The sequence below is a fragment of the Cebus imitator genome, unplaced genomic scaffold (assembly GCF_001604975.1).
Source record: "Cebus imitator isolate Cc_AM_T3 unplaced genomic scaffold, Cebus_imitator-1.0 Scaffold38, whole genome shotgun sequence".
NCBI lineage: Eukaryota > Metazoa > Chordata > Mammalia > Primates > Cebidae > Cebus > Cebus imitator.
The window spans coordinates 10,033,890-10,050,873 of record NW_016107353.1 but is presented as its reverse complement, the minus strand read 5'-3'; positions in this window follow the sequence as shown (position 1 = coordinate 10,050,873).

The window sequence follows — 16,984 nt, the reverse complement described above, 5'->3', positions numbered from 1 at the left end:
AACCAAGCAGAGTTTATTCCAGGAATGGAGGTCTGGCTCAATTTTTGAAAATCAATGTAATCTACCATGGTAATAAGCTAGAGATGAAAACTCATATGATCATATCAATTGATGCAGAAAAAGCATCTGAAAACAAAATCAACAATGATTCATGATAAAAATTCCCAGAAAAGTAGGAATAGTGGGGAACTTCCTCAGTTTGTTAAAGGACAGCTACAAAAACTCCACAGCTAATATTATTATACTTAATGGTAAAAGATGGAATGCTTTCCCCTCTAAGATCAGGAGCAAGGCAAAAATGTCCACTCACAAGTTTTATCCAACATTGTGCTGGAAATTCTAGTCAGTGAAATAAGGAAAGAAAAGAAAAAGTATATAAAAGGAAGAAATGAAACTGTCTTATTTTCAGAAGACATGATTATCTACACAGAAAATCCCAAGGAATGCACCAAAAACTCCTAGAACTTACATATGAGTTTAGCAAGGTCACAGGACATCAGATAAACCTACAAAAATCAGTTATATCTCTCTATACTAGCAATGAACGAATGGACACAGAAATAAAAAATATAATACCATTTGCAATCACTCAACAAAAAGTGGTTGGGTGTAAATCTAACATGTATAGGACTTATATGCTGAAAGCTACAAAATATTGATGAAGGATGTCAAAGATATAAATCAAGAGACACAACATGTTCATGGATAAGAAGACTCAATCTGGCCATTTCTCTCCAAATTTACACATATGTTTAATGTAATTTCTATAAAAATCCCAGTAAGTTTTAAAAAATATGTATACACAAGATTATTTTAAAATGTATATGGAAAGGCAAAGGAATTAGAATAGCTAAAACAATTTGACAAAGAAGAAAGTAGAGGGAATCAGTCTATGCAATTTCAAGACTTATTATACAGCTATAATAATGAAGACTGGGATATTGGCAGAGAGGTAGACACACAGATCAAGAACACGCAGAATAGAGAACCCAGAAAGAGACTCACATAAATATGGTCAGCTGAGTTTTGTCAATGGTGCAAAAGCAATTCAAGGAAAGAAAGATAAGTCTTTTCAACAAATGGTACTGGATCAATTGAGCATCCACGGGTAAAAGAAACAAATATTTGGCCAAGTGAGGTGGCTCATGCCTGTAATCCTGGCACTTTGGGAGACTGAGGTGGGTGGATCCCTTGAGGCTAGGAGTTCAAGACCAGCCTGGCCAAAATAGCAAAACCCTGTCTCTACTAAAACACAAAAATTAGCCATGTGTGGTGGTACATGCCTATAATCCCAGTTACTTGGGAGGCTGAGGCATGAGAATTGCTTGAGCTTGAGAGGCGGAGGTTGCAGATTGAGCCTACACTGGGCCACTGCACTCCAGCTTGGGCAACAGAGTGAGACTCTGTCTCAAAAAAAAAAAAAAAAAGAAGGAACATCTACCTAAGTCTCACACTTTATGGAAAAATTAACATGGGTCATACACTTAAATATCAAATGTATAACTGAAACATTTGGAAAAAATTGAAGAAAATCTTCAGGAACTAGGGCTAAGCAAAGAGTTCTTAAATTTGACACCAAAAGCATTATTCATTTTTAAAAATTGATAAATTGGAACCATGAAAATTAAAGATTTTGCTTTTTAAAAGATGTTGTTAAAAGGATAAAAAGACAAGTTATAATCAGCACTTTGAGAGGCCAAGATGGGAGGCATATTTGAACTCAGGAGCTCAAGACTGGGCAGCATAGCGAGACTCTATCTCTACAAAAAGTAAAACAAAACAAAATTAGTCAGGAGTGGTGGCACAGTCCTGTAGTCCCAGCTACTTGGGAAGCCAAGGTGGGAGGATCACATAAGCCCAGGTGAGGCTACAGCAAGCCGTGATTGCACCACTGCACTCCAGCCTTGTCCTAAAAAAAAAAAAAAAACACCTCTCAGAGCTCAACTGCAAAACAGCAAGACAGCAAGCAACATAATTATAAAATGCACACAAAAGACATAAACATTTCACGAAAGAGCATATATGGGTGGCAAATAAACACATGAAAAAATGTTCAACATTAATAGTCAATAGGAAAATGCAATTTAGAATCATAATAAGATATCACTACACACCTATCAGAATGAGTAAAATAAAAAACTGTCCAGGCGGGGTGGCTCACACCTGTAATCCCTGCACTTTGGGAGGCCAAGGTGGGTGGATCAAGAGGTCAAGAGATAAGACCATCCTGGCCAACATGGTGAAAGCTCGTCTCTCCTAAAAATGCAAACATTAGCTGGGCGTGGTGGTGTGTGCCTATAGTCCTCGCTAGGCAGGAGAATCACTTGAACCCCAGAGGCGGAGGCTGCAGTGAGCTGAGATCACACCACTGAACTCTAGCCTGGGGACAGAGCGAGACTCCCTCACAAAACAAAAATAACAACAAAATGTTCAACTACCAAATGACCCAACAATTGCACTCTTGGGCATTTATCCCGGAGAAATGAAGACTCATGTTTACACGAAACCCTGTACACAATTTTTTTTTGAGACAGAGTCTCACTGTGTTGCCCAGGCTGAAGTGCAGTGGCATGATCACAGCTCACTGAAACCTCCATCTCCCAGGATCAAGCAATCCTTCTGCCTCAGCCTCCTGAGTAGCTGAGTCTACAGACACACACCACCACGCTTGGCTTATTTATTTAGTAGAGACAAGGTCTCTCTATATTGCCCAGGTTGGTCTTGAACTCCTGAGCTGATGCAATCTTCCTGCTTCAGCCTCCCAGAGTGCTGGGATTTACAAACATTAGCCACCATGTCCAGATACACAAATGTTTATAGCAGTTCTATTTGTAATAACCAAGAACTAGGAAACAGCCCAGATGTCCTTAACAATGGTTGAATGAATGAACTGTAGTACATCCATGCCATATATGGAATACTACTCAGCAACAAAAAAAGGAGCAAACTATTGATACAGACAGCAACCTACATGAAATCTTCAGAGAATTTTGAAGAAAAGCCAATCTCAAAAGGTTATGTGCTGTAGGATTACATTTATATAATGCTCTTGAAGTGACAAAATTACAGAAATGAAGAACAGATTTGTGGTCACCAGGGGTAAATGTAGGGGGTAGGTCAAGCAAGAGCAAGAAGTGGTTGTGACTAAGAAAGGGCAACAGGATATATCCTTGTGGTGATGGAAACGTTTTGTGTCTTTGCTGTATCAATGTCAATATCCTTTCTGATTGTGACGTCATACAGAACATAGGTTTGCAAGATTTTACCATTGGGGGAAACTAAGTATAGGGCACATGAAATTTCACTGCAAGAGAATCTACAAATATGTCAAAATAAAAAAGTTTAATATTTAAAAAGTAACAAAAATATAAACACAAAATTTAGAATAGTCAGGTAGGGAAGAAAGGAGCTGGAATAGTGAAGAGAACAGAGGTAAATGAAAAGGATTTTCTGGTAGGTGTTCTGGTTCTTGGATTAGGTGATGGGTTTAGAGATATCTGTTATATTATTAACAAGCAAATAAGTAATAAATAAACACAGGAAGTATACTCATGAAACAACAATGTCAGAGTATCAGGAACCAAGGCTAAAGGTTAATCCAATTTTGCATACAGGAGGTCTATTAGAGGGAAATAAACTGGCCCTGCTTTTTTTTTTTTTTTGAAAAGCAGACTGAAATGCTAAATTTGTTTGTTTGTTTTTTGTTTGTTTGTTTTTTAGACAGAGTCTCTGTTGCCCAGGCTGGAGTGCAGTGGCATGATCATCACCTCCAACTCCTGGGTTCAAGCAATCTCCTGCCTCAGCCTCCCAAGTAGCTGAGATTACAGGTGGGTGTGTGTGTGTGTGTGTGCACACGCCATTTTTTGTACAGATGGGGTCTCACTATGTTGCACAGCTGATCACAAATTCCTGGGCTCAAGCAATCCTCCTGCCTGAGCCTCCCAAAGTGCTGGGATTACAAGTGTCAGCCACTGGCCTAAGGTTCTTTCTGCCCTTGACGATCAAAGAGTGTGGAAGGCGCTATTGTTGAGAAAGAAAAGATATTTCTTGAAACAGCCCCAGGCATCCACTTTGAGTGTTGGGGGGACTACCAAAGTTGTGAGTTTCTTTCTAAGGAAATCTACTGCTGCTAGCAGTCATTCGTGGTTTGTTCATTCAGCAGATGTGTGACCAGGATTGTGGGCACAGCTCTGTGCCAGGCACAAGAAATTGGAAATAGATCCAAGGAAATGCAAATTAGTTGTCGTTGGTAGTAGGTCCTACAGGAAATGAGTGAAATTATTTTTTGAAGTAAGCCACAAATGACACATATCTTAATCATGGTTTAACACAGAATAATGAGCAATCTCTTCAGATAATATACTACTATAATTCTCATAGTGTGGAGTCATTTAGGGCTGCATTAGAAACTAGCATTGCACGACTTTAGCAAAAACAAGGTTTTGCTAGATGCCTCTCCCTAGGAAACAAAATTGGGGGGAAAAAGAAAAAATAAGTTATTGCTAGGTGTGGTGACTCACACCTGTAATTCCAGCACTCTGGGAGGACGAGGTGGGCAGATCTTTTGAGGCCAGGAGTTCGAGACCAGCCAGGCCAAAATGGCAAAACCCCGTCTCTACCAAAAACATAAAAATTAGCTGGGCTTGGTGGTGTGCCCCTGTAACCCCCGCTACTTGGGAGGCTGAGACACAAGAATCACTTGAACCTAGGAGGCGGAGGTTGCAGTAAGCCGAGACCTCATCACTGCACTCTAGCCTCGGTGACCAAAGCAAGACTCTGCTTCAAAAATACTACTAATAATAATAATTTCTTAATCTTTGAATGAAATATGCCACCATGATGCATGTAAGTCATTAAAAATCCTCATGTGTACTTTGATTGTATGTGCTAGACCTCTTTTTGGGGTAACTCTTCTATCTAATCCAAATGTTAGTTGGAGGAACAAGACTGTTTACTCACTATTGACCAATTAAAATTTTATTAAGTGCATGCTCTGCCTGAGTTTGAATCCCAGCCCAGTCACTTCTCTGGGTAACCTGGGCAAGTCTCTTAAATTGTCTACGCTTCAATGCCATCATTTCTAGTGCTGGTTATTACTACAGCTAGCACTGGGCTGGAAGGGGGCCAGAGTAAAGAAGACATTGCCTTTGTCCGCACACAGTTTGTAATCTAGGAGGAGGAAACAGATTTGTAAATGAGTGGTGCACTAATATTCATGTATACAATCTGGAAGGATACACGCCAAACTAATGACCAGAATTGAAAGTGATGATCATGGCTGGGAGCGATGGCTCACCCCTGTAATCCCAGCACTTTGGGAGACCGAGGCAGGCCAACATGGTGAAACCCCATCTTTACTAAAAATACGCAAATTTTGCCTAGCGTGGCGGCAGGTGCCTGTAGTCCCAGCTACTTAGGAGGCTGAGGCATGAGAATCGCTTGAACCCAGAAGGCAGAGGTTGCAATGAGCTGGAATTGCACCACAGCACTCCAGCCTGGGTGACAGAGGAAGACTCCATCTCAAATGAAAAAAAAAAAGAAAATGATGATCACTTTCAATTTATCTGTAATGGTTAAATTTCATTTTATTCTGGGAATGCATTCATATATTTCTTTCTTTAAAAAATGTTTTTCTGTACTTGCTTTCCTCACATATATTTCTTATTCAATAAAAACAAAACTTTAAGAACTTTATAACAGAGTAGCGGGAAAAAAGACATGTTAATTCTAACTGATTGTCAAGGAAAGGCTTTCTGGAGGGAGAGATGTTGAAGCTACTTCTTCTTCCAAGAGGAGTCCCTGTTCGTGAAGCTGACTGAGTTAGGGGTGGGGAAGGGATATGCGCAGAGAAAAGGGACCGAGAAAGACAAAAGCCGTAGAGAGTAGGGATATCTTGGCGGGGTCCGGAGGTTCCCAAGCAGTCCTTCTATTTCATGAGCATGAGGGTGAGGTGAGTCAGGGGAAGGGAAAGTCAGAGTAGCCTCTAGAGAAAGCCTCGGATGCCAAGCAGAGCTGCTGTGCTACGCCCTGGCAGCAAAGGGGAGCCATGGAAGGGTTCTAAATACTGAAGCCACGTGACAAATTGGGCCAGAGACCCTTGAGAGCAGAAGGAAGGCTTGTCACAGGGCTGTTGCTATGGCCCAGATGAGAGGAGGAAGGGAGGGAGGAAGGAGACGAAAGGAAGAGGAATAGAGATTTGTGAAGACAGACACGGAGATGGACTCACTGTGAAACTACTAACATTTAAGCTTCATCCCGTCCATCACTTAGAGCCACTTCCTAGGACCTGGGAGGGGACATAGTTCTGTGTTCACCGAGTCAATTTTTTTTTTTTTTGCAAAAGAAAGATATTTTGACTCTAATGAATGAAGACAGCTGTCTCTTTCCACTCCAGCTTTCCCTTTGACATATATTTTCTCAGGGCAGGTGGCATGGGGTGGCCATGAGCATTTTTGAGAGAGAGTGAAGGGGAGTTGAGTTGGTATGCAGTGAGTTTGGGTTTCACTTGGCAGTATAGTCGCTATTGCTAGGATACTGGTGAAAGTGAGGCTTCCAGGCTACATACTCCTAAACCACCAAGCCAACTTACCTGGTATGGAGATGCCAAGGTGCAGTGCCAGAGGTGCCTGGATATGAATATGCCCTACAGTGCCAACACCAAAAGTAAACAGGCAGTGGAGGCTTGAAGTACATGTGGTAGAAGCCAGCTGGTGGCAGAGGCTGCTGATCATTAGCCATGTAAAAAAATTTAGGATTCTGTTCTTTTTTTTTTTTTTTAAAGATGGAGTCTCGCTCTGCCGCCCAGGTTGGTATGCAGTGACATGATTTCAGCTCACTGCAAGCTCCACCTCCCAGGTTAAAGCAATGCTCCTGCCTCAGCCTCCCGAGTAGCTGGGATACTCCTGCCACTATGCCTGGATAATTTTTGTATTTTTAGTAGAAATGGGGTTTCACCTTGTTGGCCAGGCTGGTCTCGAACTCCTGACCTCAAGCAATCCACCTGCTGTGGCCTCCCATAGTGCTGGGATTACAGGCGTGAGCCACCACACCTAGCTTAGAATTCTGTTCTCATGGAAGCCTAATCCAAAATAAACGTTTTCAGTTGCCTGGAATATACTTGACAATATAGCTGACACAATTACAAATGCATATACTTTATAAAATTTTTATTTGTACACAGGGTCTTGCTCTATCACATAAGCTGGAGTGCAGTGACACAATCACGGCTCACTGCAGCCTTGACCTCCTGAGCTCAAGTGATCCTCCTGCCTCAGCCTCCTATGTTGATGGGACCACAGGTGTATGCCACAACACACCTGGCTTGCTTATTTATTTATTTATTTATTTATTTATTTATTTATTTATTTATTGTAGACACGTGGCCTCACTTTATTGCCTCAGCTGGTCTCTGAACTCCTGGGCTCAAACAATCCTCCCACCTCAGCCTCCCAAACTGTTGAGATTACAGGCATGAGCCACTGTGACTGGCCTATATACATTCTTTGATGGGAATCATAGAAAATTGAATTGATCAGAATTCCTGAATTTTTGTGAGTGGACAGCAAGTATATTTCTGGGTAGAATCAATCACATGATTTATATCATCTCATATATAAAAAATACAATTTTAATCACAAGAGTGAGTTATCTTTCTATTCTCTCTATAAAAATAACTTTCAAAAGCATTGTTAATATGAAGAGGCGGTCGGTAAGTATGCAGCCAAAAGCAGACAATAAAAGCATGTGGAGTGCGTTAGCCATAACGGAAAAAAAAGTAGCCAATTTTCTGGAATTTTATCATATTTACAATAATTTGTTAAGATTTATTTTCTCATTCTACTTAACATTTAACTTGAATATCTAAATTTGAATCATTTTTCTTAAAGAGGCAACCCCTCATAATATCAGCTTTAGGCCCCACAAAACCTGGTTCAGCCCGGGAGTAGGTGTTACAGCTGTAGAGACAGTGCGGTCCGCAGAAAGTGTGGCCATGGCCTCCGCCCAGGTGGCTGGGCAGCCATTGGCACAGGTCCCTGGGACGGGGCATGAAGAGGAGCGCATTTGGTTTGATGATAAACTTAATGCTGAGCATGCTGAATCTGAGATGTCGGTGGGATATCCCTGGAGAGGCCCAGGAGAGAGGTCGGTCTCCTTAGAGACGGGGAGGAAGAGGGAGAAGAAGGGAAGGAGAGGGAGGGAGGATAGGAGGGAAGGAGGGAGAGGGAGAGAGAGAGAACACCAGGACAGAGAACCAGTCACTTACCCAGACTCCATTCCAGAACCTTCTATGGCCCAGGTAGAGTCACTTGCCGGCATCCCACCATGACCTTCTTTTCTGTCTCCTTCCCCCACCCCCACTTTTTTCTCCTTTAGGCTTTTCTTTTTTCCTCTGTCCTTTTCCATAACCAACGCAATGGATAGAAGTAAGAGGATAGTGTTCTCCCCATCACCCCCCCATTCTTTAGTAGAGGTGAGATGAATGCCCAGGTGTGACTTGTTTTCTTCCTAGTTTTTCCTCTGTGAAAGCAGGAGAAAAGGCTGCCAGATGAGAAGTTTGACTGGAGCAAATGGGGTGATACCTTTTGGATTAGGCTGTAGAATTAAGAGAGTGAGCCTGGGTTGCCTGCCCCTTGGGGAATCCTGGGCTCTAGGGACACAGCTTCAGGAAGTCGATGTAGAACTGCCTGTGAAAGGGAAGCGGCTAAAGAAGACCTTAACAGTTGGATGGGGCAGGGGATGGGAGGTCCCCATCACATATTTATCTCTTCCTGTTTTCTTCTCTTTCATCAGGATTCAACAAGTGATCTGAGAAACAAATTGAGTTCTTTTGACTCTGAAATGTAGCCCACCTAAAAAGTTACCTAATTAGCTAGTAGGGTTTTCACACACTCCTGTCAGGACTTCTAATTGCAAGGCCATTTGGCAATATGTGTCCAATGCCTTGAAAATACAAATATTCCTTATTCTCAGCAATTCTATTCCTAGTGATTAAACCTAATTCCTAGTGATTAAACCTGATGCCTACTGTGGTGGCTCGTGCTTGCAATCCCAGCACTTTGGGAGGCCAAGGAGGGTGGATTGCTTGAGGTCAGGATTTAGAGACCAGCCTGGCCAACAAGTGGAAACCCTGTCTCTACTAAAAATACAAAAATTAGCTGGGTGTGGTGACATGCGCCTATGATCCCAGCTACTTGGGAGGCTGAGGCAGGAAAATTGCTTGAACCTGGGAAGGCGGAGGTTACAGTGAGCCAAAATCGTGCCACTGCACACCAGCCTGGGCAACAGAGTGAGACTTTGTTTCAAAAAAATAAATTAGGCTGGGTGCGGTGGCTCATTCCTGTAATTCCAGCTCTTTGGGAGGCCAAGAGGGGAGGATCTCAAGGTCAGGAGTTCAAGACCAGCCTGGCCAATATGGTGAAACCCATCCTACTAAATTAGGATACAAAATTTAGCCAGATGTGGTGGCAGGTGCCTGTAGTTCCGGCTACTCAGGAGTCTGAGGCAGAAGAATCACTTGAACCCAGGAGGCGGAGGTTGCAGTGAGCCAAGATCACGCCACTGCACTCCAGCCTGGGTGACAGGGCGAGACCAAAATAAATAAATAAATAAATAAATAAAATAATTAATTTTAAAAGCCCTAAAGCCATAATCAGACAAGTGCAGACATATGTGAATACAATGATATTAACAATGTTGTTTCATCGTACGTAAAAGTTGAAAACAACAGAATAATAAGGACTTATTTAGACCATCTATGGCATATCTCTGCTATGGAAACTGTGTATATTTAAAATAATGACAGATGTATGTTTATTCTCATGAAAAGATGCTCTATTACACTAAGGAAAAAGCAGCTTATAGTATTATTTATTATTATTTTTTTTGAGATGGAGCTTGCTCCTGTTGTCCAGGCTGGAGTGTAATGGCAGGATCTTGGCTCATGGCAACCTCTGCCTCCCAGGTTCAAGCGATTATCGTGCCTCAGCCTCCCAAGTAGCTGGGATTACAGGCATGTGCCACGATACCTAGCTAATTTTTGTATTTTTAATAGAGACGGGGTTTCTCCAGTCTGGTCAGGCTGGTCTTGAACTCCTGACCTAAGGTGATCCACCCACCTCAGCCTCCCAAAGTGCTGGGATTAGAGGTGTGAGCCACAGTGCCCGGCCTAGAGTATGATTTCATGCATATTAGTACATGCGTAGTATATACTTGCGTAAAAAAAGCGGGAACACAGTAAGTGCCAAAATATTAGCAGATATCTCTGTATGGATGCTTGGACTATGGAGAATCTTTTTCTTCTCTATGCTTTTCAATTGATTCTAGATTGTATTATTATGGATAACCAAGTGTCATAAAAATATGGATGGTTATGGCTCACATCTGTAATCCCAGCATTTTGGGAGGTTGAGGTGCAAAGATCACTTGAATCAAGGCGTTTCAGACCAGGCTGAGAAACATGGCGAGATCCGGTCTCTAAAGAAAATACAAAAGTTAGCCATGTGTGGTGATGTGCGCCGGTAGTCCCAGCTACTCAGGAGGCTGAGGTGGGAGGATCACTTGAACCTAGAAAGTTGAGGCTGCAGTGAGTCCTGAGCATGCTACTGCACTCCAGCCTTAATGACAGAGCAAGACCCTGTCTCAAAAAATAATAATAAATAAATAAAATAAAATAAAATAAAATGTGGAAGGCTGTAAAGCTAGCTAGCTATTAGGCGCTGCCCATCTCTACCACAGTGTCACAGACTGTTGAACAGGGCTCTGAGTTAGGAAAGGAATTTTCTCATTCTAAAAAAAATAAGTACAGGGCAGGGCACAGTGGCTCATACCTGTAATCCCAGCACGTTGACAGGCCAAGATGGGCGGATCACATGAGGTCAGGAGTTCAAGAACAGCCTGGCCAACATGGTGAAACCCTGTCTCTACTAAAAAACAAACAAACAAAAAAATTAGACAGGCACAGTAGCACGTGCTTGTAATCCCAGCTACTAGGGAGGCTGAAGCAGGAGAACTGCTTGAACTGGGGAAGGTGGAGGTTGCAATGAGCTGAGATCACACCACTGCACTCCAGCCTGGGTGACAGAGCAAGACTCTGTCTCAAAAAAAAGTACAGCAGATTACAAATTTTAAAAGCTGACAAACACCAAAAATATTAGAAAATCTGGAAAAATACTCTGTTTTAATTAACTTCTCAATATCTCTTTAATACTTTATTCTTATACTGTAGTTTTTAGCAGCATGCTTTTTGTTCTCTAAGACAATGATTCCATAATACCATTTTCTACAGACTAGAAAGATAATTCAGTCTTTTCATGTAATGAGTGAAAAATTGACATAAAAATATTCAGATAATTTTGTTTCCACTTCACAACACATTCTTTATTGGTAGTGTCATATAATTTTTAAGAATTGTTGGGCCGGGCACAGTGGCTCACACCTGTAATCCCAGCACTTCAGGAGGCCGAGGCAGGTGGATATTCTGAGGTCAGGAGCTCGAGACCAGCCTGACCAACACGGAGACACCCCGTCTCTACTAAAAATTCAGAATTAGCCAGGCATGGTGGCACATGCCTGTAATCCCAGCTCCTTGGGAGGCTGAGGCAGGAGAATTGCTTGAACCTGAGAGGCAGAGGTTGTGGTGAGCTGAGATCGTGCCATTGCACTCCAGCCTAGGCCACAAGAACGAAACTCCGTCTCAAAAAAAGAAAAAAAAAAAAAGAATTGTCAGATTTGGGAAAAACCTCTATTAAGTTTTTTTATATATGAGTTGTAACATTTCAGGGTATTTCATATTTTTCTTTTCCAGTGATTAATTTTAAACATTCTTAGAATTGATGACACTCATTAACCAATTTGTTATAAATGTCCTCATTGTGTTAGCATATTATGAGCTTGGTATCATCCTCATCGATGTCAATATTTCAGCTGAGAGCAGCAAGAATTGTAAATGTTTTACCATTGTGTTTATATGATCCATCCTTCCTCATTATTGAATCATCAAACAACCCAAAAGCCTGTTTATTGCTTCCATTTGACATTTATCTTTTTCTCTGAATAAGCTATTGCTTCTTTTTTTTTTTTACCCATATCATGAACTTTTGCTCCAAGTACTATGCTTCTAATATAATCTGAAATATGTTGTGACGAATTGCTTATTAATATCCGAAACATTCCTGTTGATTTTAATTGCTTATCCTTAGCTCTTTATTACAGTTCATTAATTATATATTTTTTTCTTTCAGTTCTTTAACACACATACAGTTAGAGGTGAAAAAGGATGGTGCCCTTCATATAGGAAAAATGTTTCACGTTTCCAACAGCAGTTAAAATGTCAAATATGCAACTCCAGATAACAAAGAAAAAAACCCTTCTGGGTTTTTTCAAAACACAGTTTGTAGTTGTATAAGCTGTATTGTTGCTTTCATTCCCGACAGGAGATAATTTGGTTTTGACCAGTGTAAACAAGAAATGAATCCTCTGTTTACAGCTTAATATGTACGTTGATTTGAAGGATTTTCACAGACTGCTTCTGGGGCTCCCCTCCACCACCATGATACATACATGTCTGGTGCAGGACAAAAAGTCATGACAGGAGCCTGTGTAAGTGAGGTGCCCTAAAGCTTAAGCTCTTTAACTTCCTGGCAAATTTGCCTCGGCCTCCCCATTCCCAACATCTTCCAAGCCCCTATCCCAGCTCTCCTGGACGACTGTGGCCACTTCCTGTTTCTTCCTCGCCCCTCAGTCTGTTCTTAACACATCAACCAAAGCGATCCGGTAAAATCTCAAGTCAGATCATGTTATACCCCAGCCCAAAGGCTTCCAGAGTTTTCCATCTCATGCCCAGTTAAAAGCAAGTAGCCCAGGGCGCTCCGCATGACCCGGCTCTTACTGCCTTTTTGACCTTATCTCTTGGCGTCCGCCCCTTCCTCACTCCACTCCAGCCACAGGAGCCTCCTGCCGTCTCCGGAGTGGCGAGGCAGGCTTTCACAGCGCTTTGCATTTGCTGTTGGTGCAGCCTGGACCACCTCCCTCTCACCTCCTTCAGAGAAGCCTGGCTAGACCTCCCCATTTAAAAATGCTCCTCGCCCTGAATCTAGTCCCTATTCCCTGCTTTGTATTCTGCCATTAAATGTACCATCCTGTAACAACACTGCTAAATTTTGTGTATTGTCTGCTTTCCTCCGCTGAAACGAGAGCTCCGGGAGGCGTGGATGGGTTTTTGTCCGCTGCTGTATCTCAGTACCTAGAACAGGGCCCAACACTTCGCGGCTGACTCTGGCAAACACCGCGGATTCTGCTTTTAGCTTTCTCTTCTCCAGTCCCACCAGCAGCCCACAGGGCCGCCTTCCGAGGAAGGGCAGTGAGAGAACAATGACTGAAAGTCCAATTTCCCTAAAAGAGAAGAGCAAAGGTGAACTAGTGGTAGGGTTTCCTACCATTGGAGTAAGGCATTTTTTTTTTTTTCTTTCTTTCTTTCTTTTTTTTTTTTTTTTTGAGATGGAGTGTAGCTCTATCACCAGGCTGGAGTGCAGTGATGCAATCTCGGCTCACTGCAACCTCCGCCTCCTGGGTTGAAACGATTCTTCCGCCTCAGCCTCCAGCGTAGCTGGGACCACAGGCGTGTCCCATCACGCCTAATTTTTTTTGTATTTTTAGTAGAGACAGGGTTTCACCATGTTGGCCAGGATGGTCTCTATCTCTTGACCTCGTGATCTGCCCCCCTCGGCCTCCCAAAGTGCTGGGATTACAGCCGTGAGCCACCGTGCCCGGGCAGGAGTAATGCATTTTTATGAAGATCTGTCTTTTGTGACGTGAATCACCAGAGAATTTGGTCACTGAGCTACAAACCTCTGGCACCTCCTCCCCACTCCCAAAGACGTAATCTAGGGTAATTATGGGATTAATAGGAAATTGTCAAATCATATAATTTCCCTTCCCGGTTCAAGGGGAAAAAATACAAAGAAAAATAAAAGAAAAGGCAGAAGAAGAAAAGGAGACATTTGAAATCCTTATCTTTTCTTCATTTTCATTTTTCTTTCTCCTTCTGACTTAAGAGAATAAAATAAACCAGAAAAGATTACACAAAAGCAAGGAAAATATCTGTTATTGGAGCAAACCCCTTGATCAGAGAAGTGCTGGCTTTCTGATGTGGCCAATGAGCTTAGTGCCAGGGAAAGGGATCAGATAAATATATTTATATCACTTATACATATGAAATATTTTAAGATGCTAACATAATAAAGACAAATTTTCAACATGTACAGGTAAAAGAAATTATAATGCCACCATTATGAGAGAAAGGCTACCACCAGCATATGTTTCTTTCCAATCTCTTCCCATATGCATACATTTTTACATACTGTTCATGTCATATATGTACTTTTTGTAACCTGATTTTTTTCTCACTTTACTTCAGATCAAATAAACATTCCATGTGGCAAATTTGTCTGCATGTTTGTAATTTTTTTTTTTTTTTTTGAGACAGGGTAGAACTCTGTTGCTCAGGCTGGAGAGCAGTGGTATAATCATGGCTCACTGTACCCTTGAACTCCTGGGCTGATCCTCCCACTTCAGCCTCTAGAGTAGCTAGTACAAGAGGGGAGAGCCGCTGCACCCAGCCTGCATGCTTGTAATTTTAAAGATGCATAACAGGTTATCCTGTGGCAATAACATATTTTGTTTAGCCATTCAACCATAATTAGACATTTATGTTGCTTACATTTTTTACCCTTAAAATGTTATCATGAACTTTTAGTGCATATAGTATTTTTCTCTCTAGTATTTTCAATGATCATCCTAGAATAATTTTCTAGTAGTGGGGAAATTGAGTCAAAACTGATGACTCTTTTATTGTCTTGAAAGTGACAGTAAAACTGCTTTCCAGCAGGTCAGTGCCAATTTACAATGAAGCCAGTGAAACACGTGAGCACTAATTTCACCACACTCTCACCAGCATTTGATATTACTACTTTTTATGTTGTTAATTTAAAAAGGATTCTTATTTTAACATGTATTTTTCCTGTATATATTTTTCTTATTTCTTCTGCTGGGAAATACCATTTCATGTCACTTCTGCAATTTACCTTTGCAGGCTGTCTCAGTATTTTTCTTATTCTTTTCCATGGGCAGTATATTAACGCTTTCTCATACACACTGTATTTATCCAATCTGTTTGTTTTACATTTCTGGCTATACTGTCATCTAAAACAATTTAGCCCTTTTATGTAGATCAGATCTTATCAAGGCCATTTCTCCTATTACAAGTAGCCTTATACAATCTCTTTGTCTTAGTTCCACCACTTTATTTTATTTTATGTATTTATTTGAGATAAGGTCTTGCTCTGTTGCCCAGGCTGGAGTGCAGAGGTGCAATCATAGCTCACTCCAGCCTCAAACTCCTCCTGCGTCAGCCTCCTGAGTAACCGGGACTACAGGTGTGCACCACCACACTCAGCTAGTTGATTTCTTTCCATTTTAGGTAGAGATGGGGGTCTCACTATGTTGCCGGTGCTTCCAGGACTAAAACGAGGATTTAATTCTGTTTTAGCTCTCTGATTTTCATTTCTGTATCTAGCTATTTAATCCATTTTGATGTATGATATTTACATCAAATTGACCTCTGCCCTAAATGCTACCTAGTTAACCAAGACTAAATATATTTTAAGAAGCACTTGCATAACACAAGGCAGTAGACTATGCCTATAAAAAGAGTTCTTGTGTGCTGGGGCATGGTTCCAGGCTCCCTGGGGAGAGACAGGGAGGATGCAGCCCCAAAAGACTTAAAATGTGAGGTGGCTCAGTGAGAAAAGTGGGCATGACCAGAATAAAGCGTGGGAGTGCACAGGAACGTTCCCGAGATGTTTTTACCTTGCCCTTTCCGTGCATATAAAACTCTGGGGAACGAAATCGCTTCTGAAAATAATAATCCCTTGACCCAGAGGTTTTCCTAGCTCGTTAGAGTCCTTTTAGTGCTTCAAGAATGAGGGCTCTCAGCTGACCTAGTGCAATGAGCACCCGCTGTGTGTATGTACAGTGTTGTGCTAGGCACCTGTGTGGGTAGCTGTGTGGGATGCAAAATAGTCCCGAGGCAACCGCGCGTTAAGCTGAGTGCTGAAATAAAAGGGAGATGAGATTAATCTGAGAAGATAACCCAGCGTAGCGCTGGCTCTGCTGCTCAGCTTTGCTGATGTGGAGTGTGGCGCTGCGACTCATGGGCTGTGTCCACCTTCTGTCTTCCTCCTCTCCTTTCAGTTGGCCGAAGCTTCTGATCACACAGACAAGAACCTCCGCTCGCTTTCCTGCTGGCAGCAAGGCAGCCAAGTTCACTCAAGCTCTCTCACAGCGTTTGCAAGAATGGGTCCGTAAGCCTGGCGGCGGGCAGGTACACTCATTTGAGATTTTAAAAGGAATCGGAAATGCCTGTCCCCCATGCCCACTGCTGCCCACGAACTTGAAGACCCAAGCGACCATACTCGGTAGGCACTTCTGCCCTTCTGGTCTGGTTCCCTCTCGCCCATCCACATTCGCGGTTATCTTTCTTTCCCGGTGCTCACAGCATGCAGACCACAGCCCCTAGCCGCTAGTGTTTCCCTTGCTAGGACCACATGTAAGTGTCTTGGCTTCGCAATTTTGATGGGCAGGCAGGTGGACCGGTACTTGCCCCACTTCAACCCGGTCCCCAGCTTTGGCTCAAGCGGATAAATCTTGAAAAAGGATCTGGGCTATTTAATGGTGGCATGGCGGGTCCAGATCCCCAAACCTGTCACTAGTGACGTCCCATATGGCAGATTCGCTCTCAGCGAAGCCCGTCACCGTTTCTGTCCGGGACACCCCTCTGCCCACCCTCTGCTCTGGGAATTCACCCTCGGGGCCTCCCCGCCTCGCTCCCTCCCATAGCCCGGCGGGACCCGGGACAAGAAGGGCAGGCGCTACCCGCAGAGTCCCTGGGGCAGCCGCGGCTCTGGGTGCCCGGTGGGACTCGGTGAAG